The sequence below is a fragment of the Camellia sinensis genome, chromosome 6 (genome assembly GCF_055761805.1).
Source record: "Camellia sinensis isolate YWXY chromosome 6, ASM5576180v1, whole genome shotgun sequence".
Classification (NCBI taxonomy): domain Eukaryota; kingdom Viridiplantae; phylum Streptophyta; class Magnoliopsida; order Ericales; family Theaceae; genus Camellia; species Camellia sinensis.
In genome coordinates, this window is record NC_138966.1 from 3,045,001 (window position 1) to 3,060,000 (window position 15,000).

Consider the following 15,000-nt stretch of genomic DNA (forward strand, 5'->3'; position numbering starts at 1 on the left):
CGCATGCCTTGCCACGGCGTCGCCCAACATGCCATGCCACGGCCTCGGCCCGCATGCCTTGCCACGGCCTCGGCCGCGCATGCCATGCCACCGCGTTGCCCGGCATGCCATGCCTTGGCCTCGGTCAACATGCCATGCCACGGCCTCGGCCTCGGCCCGCATGCCATGCCACGGCCTCGGCCCGCATGCCTTGCCACGGCGTCGCCCAACATGCCATGCCACGGCCTCGGCCCGCATGCCTTGCCACGGCGTCGCCCAACATGCCATGCCACGGCCTCGGCCCGCATGCCTTGCCACGGCCTCGGCCGCGCATGCCATGCCACCGCGTTGCCCGGCATGCCATGCCTTGGCCTCGGTCAACATGCCATGCCACAGCCTCGGCCTCGGCCCGCATGCCTTGCTACGGCGTCGCCCAACATGCAGTGCCACGGCCTCGGCCCGCATGCCATGCCACGGCCTCGGCCCGCATGCCTTGCCACGGCGTCGCCCAACATGCCATGCCACGGCCTCGGCCCGCATGCCTTGCCACGGCCTCGGCCGCGCATGCCATGCCACCGCGTTGCCCGGCATGCCATGCCTTGGCCTCGGTCAACATGCCATGCCACGGCCTCGGCCTCGGCCCGCATGCCTTGCTACGGCGTCGCCCAACATGCAGTGCCACGGCCTCGGCCCGCATGCCATGCCACGGCCTCGGCCCGCATGCCTTGCCACGGCGTCGCCCAACATGCCATGCCACGGCCTCGGCTAGCATGCCATGCCACGGCCTCGGCCCGCATGCCTTGCCAAGGCGTTGCCCAACATGCCATGCCATGCCACGGCCTCGGCCCGCATGTCTTGCCAAGGCGTTGCCCAACATGCCATGCCACGGCCTCGGCCCGCATGCCTTGCCACGGCGTTGCCCAGCATGCCATGCCACCGCGTTGCCCGGCATGCCATGCCTTAGCCTTGGCCAGCATGGCATGCCACGGCCTCGGCCATCATGCCATGCCACGGCCTCGGCCCGCATGCCTTGCCACGGCGTTGCCCAACATGCCATGCCACGGCCTCGGCCCGCATGCCATGCCATGCCATGCCTTGGCCTTGGCCAGCATGACATGCCACGGCCTCGGCCCGCATGCCTTGCTACGGCGTCGCCCAACAAGCCATGCCACGGCCTCGGCCCGCATGACATGCCACGGCCTCGGACCGCATGCCTTGCTACGGCGTCGCCCAACATGCCATGCCACGGCCTCGGCCCGCATGACATGCCACGGCCTCGGCCATCATGCCATGCCACGGCCTCGGCCCGCATGCCTTGCCACGGCGTTGCCCAACATGCCATGCCACGGCCTCGGCCCGCATGCCATGCCATGCCACGGCCACGGCCCGCATGCCATGCCACGGCCACGGCCTCGGCCCGCATGCCTTGCTACGGCGTCGCCCAACATGCCATGCCACGGCCTCGGCCCGCATGCCGTGCCACGGCCTCGGCCCGCATGCCATGCCATGCCACGGCCCGCATGTCTTGCCACGGCGTTGCCAAACATGCCATGCCACGGCCTCGGCCCGCATGCCTTGCGACGGCGTCGCCCAACATGCCATGCCACGGCCACGGCCCGCATGCCATGCCACGGCCTCGGCCCGCATGCCATGCCACGGCCTCGGCCCGCATGCCTTGCTGCGGCGTTGCCCAACATGCCATGCCACGGCCTCGGCCCGCATGCCTTGCCACCGCGTTGCCCAGCATGCCATGCCACCGCGTTGCCCGGCGTGCCATGCCTTAGCCTTGGCCAACATGTCGAGCCACGGCCTCGGCCCGCATGCCATGCCATGCCACAGCCCGCATGTCTTGCCACGGCGTTGCCAAACATGCCATGCCACGGCCTCGGCCCGCATGACGTGCCACGGCCTCGGCCCGCATGCCCTGCCACGGCCTCGGCCCGCATGACATGCCACGGCCTCGGCCCGCATGCCTTGCCACGACGCCGCCCAACTTGCCATGCCACGGCCTCGGCCCGCATGCCATGCCACGGCCTCGGCCCGCATGACATGCCACGGCCTCGACCCGCATGCCTTGCTACGGCGTCGCCCAACATGCCATGCCACGGCCTCGGCCCGCATGCCATGCCACGGCCTCGGCCCGCATGACATGCCACGGCCTCGGACCGCATGCCTTGCTACGGCGTCGCCCAACATGCCATGCCACGGCCTCGGCCCGCATGCCACGGCACGGCCTCGGCCCGCATGCCTTGCTACGGCGTCGCCCAACATGCCATGCCACGGCCTCGGCCCGCATGCCATGCCACGGCCTCGGCCCGCATGACATGCCACGGCCTCGGACCGCATGCCTTGCTACGGCGTCGCCCAACATGCCATGCCACGGCCTCGGCCCGCATGCCACGGCACGGCCTCGGCCCGCATGCCTTGCTACGGCGTCGCCCAACATGCCATGCCACGGCCTCGGCCCGCATGCCATGCCACGGCCTCGGCCCGCATGACATGCCACGGCCTCGGACCGCATGCCTTGCTACGGCGTCGTCCAACATGCCATGCCACGGCCTCGGCCCGCATGCCATGCCACGGCCTCGGCCCGCATGCCATGCCACGGCCTCGGCCCGCATGCCTTGCTGCGGCGTTGCCCAACATGCCATGCCACGGCCTCGGCCCGCATGCCTTGCCACCGCGTTGCCCAGCATGCCATGCCACCGCGTTGCCCGGCGTGCCATGCCTTAGCCTTGGCCAACATGTCGAGCCACGGCCTCGGCCCGCATGCCATGCCATGCCACGGCCCGCATGTCTTGCCACGGCGTGGCCAAACATGCCATGCCACGGCCTCGGCCCGCATGACGTGCCACGGCCTCGGCCCGCATGACATGCCACGGCCTCGGCCCGCATGCCTTGCTACGGCGTCGCCCAACATGCCTTGCCACGGCCTCGGCCCGCATGCCATGCCACGGCCTCGGCCCGCATGACATGCCACGGCCTCGGCCAGCATGCCTTGCCACGACGCCGCCCAACTTGCCATGCCACGGCCTCGGCCCGCATGCCATGCCACGGCCTCGGCCCGCATGACATGCCACGGCCTCGGCCCGCATGCCTTGCTACGGCGTCGCCCAACATGCCATGCCACGGCCTCGGCCCGCATGCCATGCCACGGCCTCGGCCCGCATGACATGCCACGGCCTCGGACCGCATGCCTTGCTACGGCGTCGCCCAACATGCCATGCCACGGCCTCGGCCCGCATGCCACGGCACGGCCTCGGCCCGCATGCCTTGCTACGGCGTCGCCCAACATGCCATGCCACGGCCTCGGCCCGCATGCCATGCCACGGCCTCGGCCCGCATGACATGCCACGGCCTCGGACCGCATGCCTTGCTACGGCGTCGCCCAACATGCCATGCCACGGCCTCGGCCCGCACGCCACGGCACGGCCTCGGCCCGCATGCCTTGCTACGGCGTCGCCCAACATGCCATGCCACGGCCTCGGCCCGCATGCCATGCCACGGCCTCGGCCCGCATGACATGCCACGGCCTCGGACCGCATACCTTGCTACGGCGTCGCCCAACATGCCATGCCACGGCCTCGGCCCGCATGCCATGCCACGGCCTCGGCCCGCATGACATGCCACGGCCTCGGACCGCATGCCTTGCTACGGCGTCGCCCAACATGCCATGCCACGGCCTCGGCCCGCATGCCATGCCACGGCCTCGGCCCGCATGACATGCCACGGCCTCGGCCCGCATGCCTTGCTACGGCGTCGCCCAACATGCCTTGCCACGGCCTCGGCCCGCATGCCATGCCACGGCCTCGGCCCGCATGCCTTGCCACGACGTCGCCCAACTTGCCATGCCACGGCCTCGGCCCGCATGCCATGCCACGGCCTCGGCGCGCATGACATGCCACGGCCTCGGCCCGCATGCCATGCTACGGCGTCGCCCAACATGCCATGCCACGGCCTCGGCCCGCATGCCATGCCACGGCCTCGGCCCGCATGCCATGCCACGGCCTCGGCCCGCATGACAGGCCACGGCCTCGGACCGCATGCCTTGCTACGGCGTCGCCCAACATGCCATGCCACGGCCTCGGCCCGCATGCCATGCCACGGCCTCGGCCCGCATGCCACGGCACGGCCTCGGCCCGCATGCCTTGCTACGGCGTCGCCCAACATGCCATGCCACGGCCTCGGCCCGCATGCCATGCCACGGCCTCGGCCCGCATGACATGCCACGGCCTCGGACCGCATGCCTTGCTACGGCGTCGCCCAACATGCCATGCCACAGCCTCGGCCCGCATGCCGTGCCACGGCCTCGGCCTCGGCCCGCATGCCTTGCTACGACGTTGGCCAACATGCCATGCCACGGCCCCGGCCCGCATGCCATGCCACCGCGTTGCCCGGCGTGCCATGCCTTAGCCTTGGCCAACATGTCGTGCCACGGCCTCGGCCCGCATGCCATGCCATGCCACGGCCCTCATGTCTTGCCACGGCGTTGCCAAACATGCCATGCCACGGCCTCGGCCCGCATGCCTTGCTACGGCGTCGCCCAACATGCCATGACATGCCACGGCCTCGGCCCGCATGCCTTGCTACGGCGTCGCCCAACATGCCATGCCACGGCCTCGGCCCGCATGCCATGCCACGGCCTCGGCCCGCATGCCTTGCGACGGCGTCGCCCAACATGCCATGCCACGGCCTCTGCCCGCATGCCATGCCACGGCCTCGGCCCGCGTGACATGCCACGGCCTCGGCCCGCATGCCTTGCCACGACGTCGCCCAACTTGCCATGCCACGGCCTCGGCCCGCATGCCATGCCACGGCCTCGGCTCGCATGACATGCCACGGCCTCGGCCCGCATGCCTTGCTACGGCGTCGCCCAACATGCCATGCCACGGCCTCGGCCCGCATGCCATGCCATGGCCTCGGCCCGCATGACATGCCACGGCCTCGGACCGCATGCCTTGCTACGGCGTCGCCCAACATGCCATGCCACGGCCCCGGCCCGCATGCCTTGCCACCGCGTTGCCCGGCGTGCCATGCCACCGCGTTGCCCGGCGTGCCATGCCTTAGCCTTGGCCAACATGTCGTGCCACGGCCTCGGCCCGCATGCCATGCCATGCCACGGCCCGCATGTCTTGCCACGGCGTTGCCAAACATGCCATGCCACGGCCTCGGCCCGCATGCCTTGCCACGGCCTCGGCCAACATGCCATGCCACGGCCTCGGCCCGCATGCCATGCCACGGCCTCGGCCCGCATGACATGCCACGGCCTCGGCCCGCATGCCTTGCTACAGCGTCGCCCAACATGCCATGCCACGGCCTCGGCCCGCATGCCATGCCACGGCCTCGGCCCGCATGCCCTTCTACGGCGTTGCCCAACATGCCATGCCACGGCCTCGGCCCGCATGCCTTGCCACCGCGTTGCCCAGCATGCCATGCCACCGCGTTGCCCGGCGTGCCATGCCTTAGCCTTGGCCAACATGTCGTGCCACGGCCTCGGCCCGCATGCCATGCCACGGCCTCGGCCCGCATGTCTTGCCACGGCGTTGCCCAACATGCCATGCCACGGCCTCGGCCCCCATGCCTTGCCACCGCGCTGCCCAGCATGCCAATGCACCGCGTTGCCCGGCGTGCCATGCCTTAGCCTTGGCCAACATGCCACGCCACGGCCTCGGCCCGCATGGCTTGCCAGGGCGTTGCCCAACATGCCATGCCACGGCCTCGGCCCGCATGTCTTGCCACGGCGTTGCCCAACATGCCATGCCATGCCACGCCACGGCCTCGGCCCGCATGCCATGCCACGGCCTCGGCCCGCATGCCATGCCATGCCACGGCCTCGGCCCGCATGCCATGCCACGGCCTCGGCCAGCATGCCATGCCAAGGCCTCGGCCCGCATGCCTTGCCACGGCGTTGCCCAGCATGCCATGCCACCGCGTTGCCCAGCGGGCCGTGCCGCGGCCTCGGCCCGCATGCCTTGCGACTGCCTTGGCCAGCGTGCCATGCCACAGCGTGCCATGCCTTAGCCTTGGCCTACATGCCATGCCACTGCCTTGGCCAGCATGTCGTGCCACCGCCACGGCCAGCATGCCATGCCGGTCCGTTGCCCAGCATGCCACGGCCGTGGCGGCATGGCAAGCCACGGCCTCGGCCAGCATGCCATGCCACGGCCTCGGCCAGCATGCCATGGCACTGTCTTGGTCAGCATGCCATGCCATGGCACCGCCTTGTCCAGCACGCCGTGCCGCAGCGTTGGCCAGCATGCCTTGGCCGGCATGCCATGCCAATGCCTTGGGCCAACATGGCGTGCCACGGGCTGGGCCATGCCGGTCCGTTGCCCGGCATGCCACGGCCGTGGCGGCATGGCAAGCCACGGCCTCGGCCAGCATGCCATGCCCCGGCCTCGCCCAGCATGCCATGGCACGGTCTTGGTCAGCATGCCATGCCATGGCACCGCCTTGTGCAGCGTTGGCCAGCATGCCTTGGCCGGCATGCCATGCCAATGCCTTGGGCCAACATGGCGTGCCACGGGCTGGGCGAGCACGGCATGCCACGGGCTGGGCGAGCATGCCACGCCACGGCCTTGGCTAGCAGCAAGGCATGCCACGGCCTCGGCGAGCATGCCATGCCATGCCAAGGCCAAGGCCAAAGCCAAGGCCAAGGCAGTGGGCAAGGCCAAGTCCCTGTGCAAGGCATGGCCAAGGCCAAGGCAAAGGCCAAGGCCGCGGGCAAAGGCCAAGGCCAAGGCCAAGGCCATGGCGTGCCACCGCCTCGATCGATCTTTTTGAACATGATTCTTTTATAATCTTACCCAAACCGTGCAACACAATTAAAAATGCACTACAATCAATTTTAAATGTCATTCCCTATTTTTTTGCAATTTTTCTGGAGCTTTTCGAATTTTTAAAGCCCTTATTTGGCATAAAAAAATCAAAATAAAATAAAAAAAATGAAAAAAATAATTTAATAATTTCTATAATTACTAGTGAATCATCCTTTAATTATGGGAATTTTTCCATAATTTTTTGACTATTTTTATTAATTTTTATTATTTTTTAAGTATTAATATCGAAATAAATTAAAATAAAATATTTTCTGTAAAAAAATATTTTTTTTAATTTTTTTTATGGTGTATTAAATTATTTCCTACAACTTTCATGTTGAAAGTTTTGGCAAAAAACCATTACTTTTTAAAAAAACCCCATTATGACTCCTCGAACATGCTTGATGTTTCCTCCTGCCAGATTGAAAAGGGCTTAACAGGCTATTATAAGGGGGGGGCACCTCCCTTGCCCAGGGCAAGGCAGTGGCAGGTACGCCCCATGTTGGGCGCGGCCTGGGCTGCGGCCTTGGGTTACATGCACTGCGGCTCGACCGCGGCCTGGGCTGCGGCCTGGGGCGGCTCGGCCGCGGCCTTGGGCGGCCTGGACCGCGGCCTTGGGCGGCCTTGCGCGGCCTGGGCGCGGCCTTGGGCGGCCTGGGCGCGGCCTTGCGCGGCCTGGGCGCGGCCTTGCGCGGCCTGGGCGCGGCCTTGGGCAGCATGGCGTGGCATGCGCGCGGGCGTGGGCGGCCTGGCATGCGCGCGGCATGGGCAGCACGGCATGGCATGCGCACGGCCTGGGCGGCCTGGCATGCAGCCGGCCTGGCATGCCCGCGGCGTGGGCAGCACGGCATGGCATGCGCACGGCCTGGGCGGCCTGGCATGCAGCCGGCCTGGCATGCCCGCGGCGTGGGCAGCACGGCATGGCATGCGCACGGCCTGGGCGGCCTGGCATGCAGCCGGCCTGGGCAGCATGGCATGGCATGCGCACGGCCTGGGCGGCCTGGCATGCCCGCGGCGTGGGCAGCGTGGCCTGTGCGAATACCGCGCGCGTGGTCTTTTGACCACGGTGCGCGTGTTGCGCGCATGGTCGCGCACGCCTTTGCACGCCTTTGCACGCCTTCGCACGCAACGCACGTCTAGTGATAAGAACCGCAGCCAAGGCAGCCCAGCCCCAAGGCCAAGGCCAGCAGCATGGCATGCCACGGCGAAGGCAGCCCAGCCAAAGCCAGCAGCATGCCATGCCAAGGCCAGCAGCATGCCATGCCACGGCCAAGGCAGGCCAGCCAAAGCCAGCAGCATGCCATGCCAAGGCCAAGGCCAGCAGCATGCCATGCCACGGCCAAGGCAGCCCAGCCAAAGCCAGCAGCATGCCAAGCCAAGGCCAAGGCCAGCAGCATGCCATGCCACGGCCAAGGCAGCCCAGCCAAAGCCAGCAGCATGCCATGCCAAGGCCTAGGCCAGCAGCATGCCATGCCACGGCCAAGGCAGGCAAGCCAAAGCCAGCAGCATGCCATGCCAAGGCCAAGGCCAGCAGCATGCCATGCCACGGCCAAGGCAGCCCAGCCAAAGCCAGCAGCATGCCATGCCAAGGCCTAGGCCAGCAGCATGCCATGCCACGGCCAAGGCAGGCCAGCCAAAGCCAGCAGCATGCCATGCCAAGGCCAAGGCCAGCAGCATGCCATGCCACGGCCAAGGCAGCCCACCCAAAGCCAGCAGCATGCCATGCCAAGGCCTAGGCCAGCAGCATGCCATGCCACGGCCAAGGCAGGCGAGCCAAAGCCAGCAGCATGCCATGCCAAGGCCATGGCCAGCAGCATGCCATGCCACGGCCAAGGCAGCCCAGCCAAAGCCAGCAGCATGCCATGCCAAGGCCTAGGCCAGCAGCATGCCATGCCACGGCCAAGGCAGGCCAGCCAAAGCCAGCAGCATGCCATGCCAAGGCCATGGCCAGCAGCATGCCATGCCACGGCCAAGGCAGCCCAGCCAAAGCCAGCAGCATGCCATGCCAAGGCCAAGGCCAGCAGCATGCCATGCCACGGCCAAGGCAGCCCAGCCAAAGCCACCAGCATGCCATGCCAAGGCCTAGGCCAGCAGCATGCCATGCCACGGCCAAGGCAGGCCAGCCAAAGCCAGCAGCATGCCATGCCAAGGCCAAGGCCAGCAGCATGCCATGCCACGGCCAAGGCAGCCCAGCCAAAGCCAGCAGCATGCCATGCCAAGGCTTAGGCCAGCAGCATGCCATGCCACGGCCAAGGCAGGCGAGCCAAAGCCAGCAGCATGCCATGCCAAGGCCATGGCCAGCAGCATGCCATGCCACGGCCAAGGCAGCCCAGCCAAAGCCAGCAGCATGCCATGCCAAGGCCAAGGCCAGCAGCATGCCATGCCACGGCCAAGGCAGCCCAGCCAAAGCCAGCAGCATGCCATGCCAAGGCCTAGGCCAGCAGCATGCCATGCCACGGCCAAGGCAGGCCAGCCAAAGCCAGCAGCATGCCATGCCAAGGCCAAGGCCAGCTGCATGCCATGCCACGGCCAAGGCAGCCCAACCAAAGCCAGCAGCATGCCATGCCAAGGCCTAGGCCAGCAGCATGCCATGCCACGGCCAAGGCAGGCCAGCCAAAGCCAGCAGCATGCCATGCCAAGGCCTAGGCCACCAGCATGCCATGCCACGGCCAAGGCAGCCCAGCCAAAGCCAGCAGCATGCCATGCCAAGGCCAAGGCCAGCAGCATGCCATGCCACGGCCAAGGCAGCCCAGCCAAAGCCAGCAGCATGCCATGCCAAGGCCTAGGCCAGCAGCATGCCATGCCACGGCCAAGGCAGGCAAGCCAAAGCCAGCAGCATGCCATGCCAAGGCCATGGCCAGCAGCATGCCATGCCACGGCCAAGGCAGCCCAGCCAAAGCCAGCAGCATGCCATGCCAAGGCCAAGGCCAGCAGCATGCCATGCCACGGCCAAGGCAGCCCAGCCAAAGCCAGCAGCATGCCATGCCAAGGCCTAGGCCAGCAGCATGCCATGCCACGGCCAAGGCAGGCCAGCCAAAGCCAGCAGCATGCCATGCCAAGGCCAAGGCCAGCAGCATGCCATGCCACGGCCAAGGCAGCCCGACCAAAGCCAGCAGCATGCCATGCCAAGGCCTAGGCCAGCAGCATGCCATGCCACGGCCAAGGCAGGCCAGCCAAAGCCAGCAGCATGCCATGCCAAGGCCTAGGCCACCAGCATGCCATGCCACGGCCAAGGCAGCCCAGCCAAAGCCAGCAGCATGCCATGCCATGGCCAAGGCCAGCAGCATGCCATGCCACGGCCAAGGCAGCCCAGCCAAAGCCAGCAGCATGCCATGCCAAGGCCTAGGCCAGCAGCATGCCATGCCACGGCCAAGGCAGGCCAGCCAAAGCCAGCAGCATGCCATGCCAAGGCCTAGGCCAGCAGCATGCCATGCCACGGCCAAGGCAGCCCAGCCAAAGCCAGCAGCATGCCATATCACGGCCAAGGGCAGCAGCATGCCATGCCACGGCCAAGGCAGCCCAGCCAAAGCCAGCAGCATGCCATGCCATGGCCTAGGCCAGCAGCATGCCATGCCACGGCCAAGGCAGGCCAGCCAAAGCCAGCAGCATGCCATGCCAAGGCCAAGGCCAGCAGCATGCCATGCCACGGCCAAGGCAGGCCAGCCAAAGCCAGCAGCATGCCATGCCAAGGCCTAGGCCAGCAGCATGCCATGCCACGGCCAAGGCAGCCCAGCCAAAGCCAGCAGCATGCCATATCAAGGCCAAGGCCAGCAGCATGCCATGCCATGGCCTAGGCCAGCAGCATGCCATGCCACGGCCAAGGCAGGCCAGCCAAAGCCAGCAGCATGCCATGCCAAGGCCTAGGCCAGCAGCATGCCATGCCACGGCCAAAACAGGCCAGCCAAAGCCAGCAGCATGCCATGCCAAGGCCTACGCCAGCAGCATGCCATGCCACGGCCAAGGCAGGCCAGCCAAAGCCAGCAGCATGCCATGCCAAGGCCAAGGCCAGCAGCATGCCATGCCACGGCCAAGGCAGGCCTGCCAAAGCCAGCAGCATGCCATGCCAAGGCCTAGGCCAGCAGCATGCCATGCCACGGCCAAGGCAGGCCAGCCAAAGCGAGCAGCATGCCATGCCAAGGCCAAGGCCAGCAGCATGCCATGCCACGGCCAAGGCAGCCCAACCAAAGCCAGCAGCATGCCATGCCAAGGCTTAGGCCAGCAGCATGCCATGCCACGGCCAAGGCAGGCCAGCCAAAGCCAGCAGCATGCCATGCCAAGGCCTAGGCCACCAGCATGCCATGCCACGGCCAAGGCAGCCCAGCCAAAGCCAGCAGCATGCCATGCCAAGGCCAAGGCCAGCAGCATGCCATGCCACGGCCAAGGCAGCCCAGCCAAAGCCAGCAGCATGCCATGCGAAGGCCTAGGCCAGCAGCATGCCATGCCACGGCCAACGCAGGCCAGCCAAAGCCAGCAGCATGCCATGCCAAGGCCTAGGCCAGCAGCATGCCATGCCACGGCCAAGGCAGCCCAGCCAAAGCCAGCAGCATGCCATATCAAGGCCAAGGGCAGCAGCATGCCATGCCACGGCCAAGGCAGCCCAGCCAAAGCCAGCAGCATGCCATGCCATGGCCTAGGCCAGCAGCATGCCATGCCACGGCCAAGGCAGGCCAGCCAAAGCCAGCAGCATGCCATGCCAAGGCCAAGGCAGCCCAGCCAAAGCCAGCAGCATGCCATGCCAAGGCCTAGGCCAGCAGCATGCCATGCCACGGCCAAGGCAGCCCAGCCAAAGCCAGCAGCATGCCATATCAAGGCCAAGGCCAGCAGCATGCCATGCCACGGCCAAGGCAGCCCAGCCAAAGCCAGCAGCATGCCATGCCAGGCCTAGGCCAGCAGCATGCCATGCCACGGCCAAGGCAGGCCAGCCAAAGCCAGCAGCATGCCATGCCAAGGCCTAGGCCAGCAGCATGCCATGCCACGGCCAAGGCAGGCCAGCCAAAGCCAGCAGCATGCCATGCCAAGGCCAAGGCCAGCAGCATGCCATGCCACGGCCAAGGCAGGCCAGCCAAAGCCAGCAGCATGCCATGCCAAGGCCAAGGCCAGCAGCATGCCATGCCACGGCCAAGGCTGCCAGCCAAAGCCAGCAGCATGCCATGCCAAGGCCTAGGCCAGCAGCATGCCATGCTACGGCCAAGGCAGCCCAGCCAAAGCCAGCAGCATGCCATGCCAAGGCCTAGGCCAGCAGCATGCCATGCCACGGCCAAGGCAGCCCAGCCAAAGCCAGCAGCATGCCATGCCACGGCCAAGGCAGCCCAGCCAAAGCCAGCAGCATGCCATGCCAAGGCCAAGGCCAAGGCCAGCAGCATGCCATGCCACGGCCAAGGCCAAGGCCAAGGCAGCCCATCCGAAGCCAGCAACATTCCATGGCAAGGCCAACGCAGCCCAGCCAAAGCCGGCGGCATGCCATGCCAAGGCCAAGGCCAGCCGCATGTCTTGCCACGGCCTTGTCCCGCAGCGTGGCGTGCCTTGGCCTTGGGCTAGAACATCGCATGCCACGCCCTTGGCAAGCAATCCTGTCCCTCGTGTAATTGCCATTTGGTTTGGCTTTGACTTACGTATATGTTGCCCTGCGAAATGCTTGTCCCTCGGGTAATAGCCGGTTTGGTTGCCTTTGACTTGCGAACACGTTGCTAGTGCTTTCCCCAGTGGAAGCTTGTTGGGAAAAGTATGTCCCTCGGAAGTTGCCTGTTGCGTTTGTTATTTGCATTCGAGCTATCCGATGCTTGCTGGGTTTCTCTAAGAGTTTTTGCACGTTCGTCGGGCTTTTTAATTATTTATTTACTCATAAAAATTATAATAAAATAAATTAAAAATAAAAAATAATTAAAAAAATTACTATAATTACTAGTGCCTCATCTTATAATTGTTGGAATTTTTCTAGAATTTTTTGAGTATTTTTAGTAATTTTTATTATTTTTTAAGTATTAAAATTGAAATAAATTAAAATAAAATATTCCGGTGGCCAAATATTTTTTTATAATTTTTTTTATGGTGTATTAAATTATTTCATACAACTTTCATGTTGAAAGTTTTGGCAAAAAACCATTACTTTTTAAAAAAACCCCATTATGACTCCTCGAACATGCTTGATGTTTCCTCCTGCCAGATTGAAAAGGGCTTAACAGGCTATTATAAGGGGGGGGCACCTCCCTTAAGGCTGGCCAGCATGGCCAGGCCACAGGCCACGCCTATGCCTAGGCGGGCGCTTGGCACATGCCATCGCTTGGCTTGTGGCATTGGCTTGTGGCATCGAAACTACATAGCCAAGCACGGGATGCGTCGAGTGGCGGCCCGCGGCGGTGGCGGTGGCACGTTGGCCTAGGGCAGCATGCCATGCCACAGCCTTGGCCAGCAACATGGCATGCCAAAGCCTTGGCCAGCAGCATGCCATGCCCTGGCCTTGGCAAGCATGTCATGCCACGGCCTTGGCCAGCAGCATGCCATGCCACGACCTTGGCCAGCAGCATGCCATGCCCCGGCCTTGGCCAGCATGTCATGCCACGGCCTTGGCCAGCAGCATGCCATGCCACAGCCTTGGCCAGCAACATGGCATGCCAAAGCCTTGGCCAGCAGCACGCCATGCCCCGGCCTTGGCAACCTTGCCAAGCCACGGCCATGGCCAGCAGCGTGCTATGCCCCGGCCTTGGCCAGCAGCGTGCCATGCCACGACCTTGGCCAGCAGCTTGCCATGCCCCGGCCTTGGCCAGCATGTCATGCCACGGCCTTGGCCAGCAGCATGCCATGCCACGGCCTTGGCCAGCAACATGGCATGCCGCGGCCTTGGCCGGCAGCATGGCAAGCCCAAGCCTTGGTCAGCAGCAGCATGCCATGCCAACGCCTTGGCCAGCAGCATGCCTTGCCACGGCCTCGGCCATCAGCATGCCTTGCCACGGCCTCGGCCATCAGCATGCCTTGCCACGGCCTTGTCCAGCAGCATGGCATGCCCGGCCTTGGCCAGCAGCATGTCATGCCACGGCCTTGGCAAGCATGCCAAGCCACGGCCTTGGCAAGCATGCCATGTCCCTCGGGTAATTGTACAAGTTGCCTTGCGAAATGCATGTCCCTCGGTTAAATTGCCATTTGGTTGGCTTTGGCGTGCGAACGAGTTGCCTGTGCTTTCCTTGTGGAAGCTTGTTGCGAGAAGTATGTCCCTCGAAAGTTGCCTGTTGCGTTTGTTATTTGCATTCGCGCTAACCGGTGCTTGCTCGGCCTCTCTAAATGTTTTCGTGCGTTCGTCGGGCTTCTTGGTCCTTCGGGGGGTGATTCGTTTTGGGGGGCTGGTGCACAGTGTACGTCGTGGCGCGTGAGTTGTGTTCGGTTTGTGCGAGTTGGACGGATCCCTGCCTGTGCAGCGAACTCCACTGGTGCATTCCTCCATGTCCCTCGGGTTGTCTTCGACTCGCCTTCGGGTTGCTTGCGCTTCCCTAGTGGAAGGTGCCTTGCGAAAAGCGTGTCCCTCGGGTAATTGCCATTTGGTTGGCTTTGACGTTCGAACGAGTTGCCTATGCTTTCCTAGTGGAAGCTTGTTGCGAAAAGTATGTCCCTCGAAATTTGCCTGTTGCGTTTGTTATTTGCATTCGCGCTAACCGGTGCTTGCTCGGCCTCTCTAAATGTTTTCGCGCGTTCGTCGGGCTTCTTAGTCCTTCGGGGGGTGATTCGTTTTGGGGGGCTGGTGCACAGTGTACGTCGTGGCGCGTGAGTTGTGTTCGGTTTGTGCGAGTTGGACGGATCCCTGCATGTGCAGCGAACTCCACTGGTGCATTCCTCCATGTCCCTCGGGTTGTCTTCGACTCGCCTTCGGGTTGCCTGCGCTTCCCTAGTGGAAGGTGCCTTGCGAAAAGCGTGTCCCTCGGGTAATTGCCATTTGGTTGGCTTTGACGTTCGAACGAGTTGCCTATGCTTTCCTAGTGGAAGCTTGTTGCGAAAAGTATGTCCCTCGAAAGTTGCCTGTTGCGCTTGTTACTTTCATTCGCGCTAACCGGTGCTTGCTCGGCCTCTCTAAATGTTTTCGCGCGTTCGTCGGGCTTCTTAGTCCTTCGGGGGGTGATTCGTTTTGGGGGGCTGGTGCACAGTGTACGTCGTGGCGCGTGAGTTGTGTTCGGTTTGTGCGAGTTGGACGGATCCCTGCCTGTGCAGCGAACTCCAC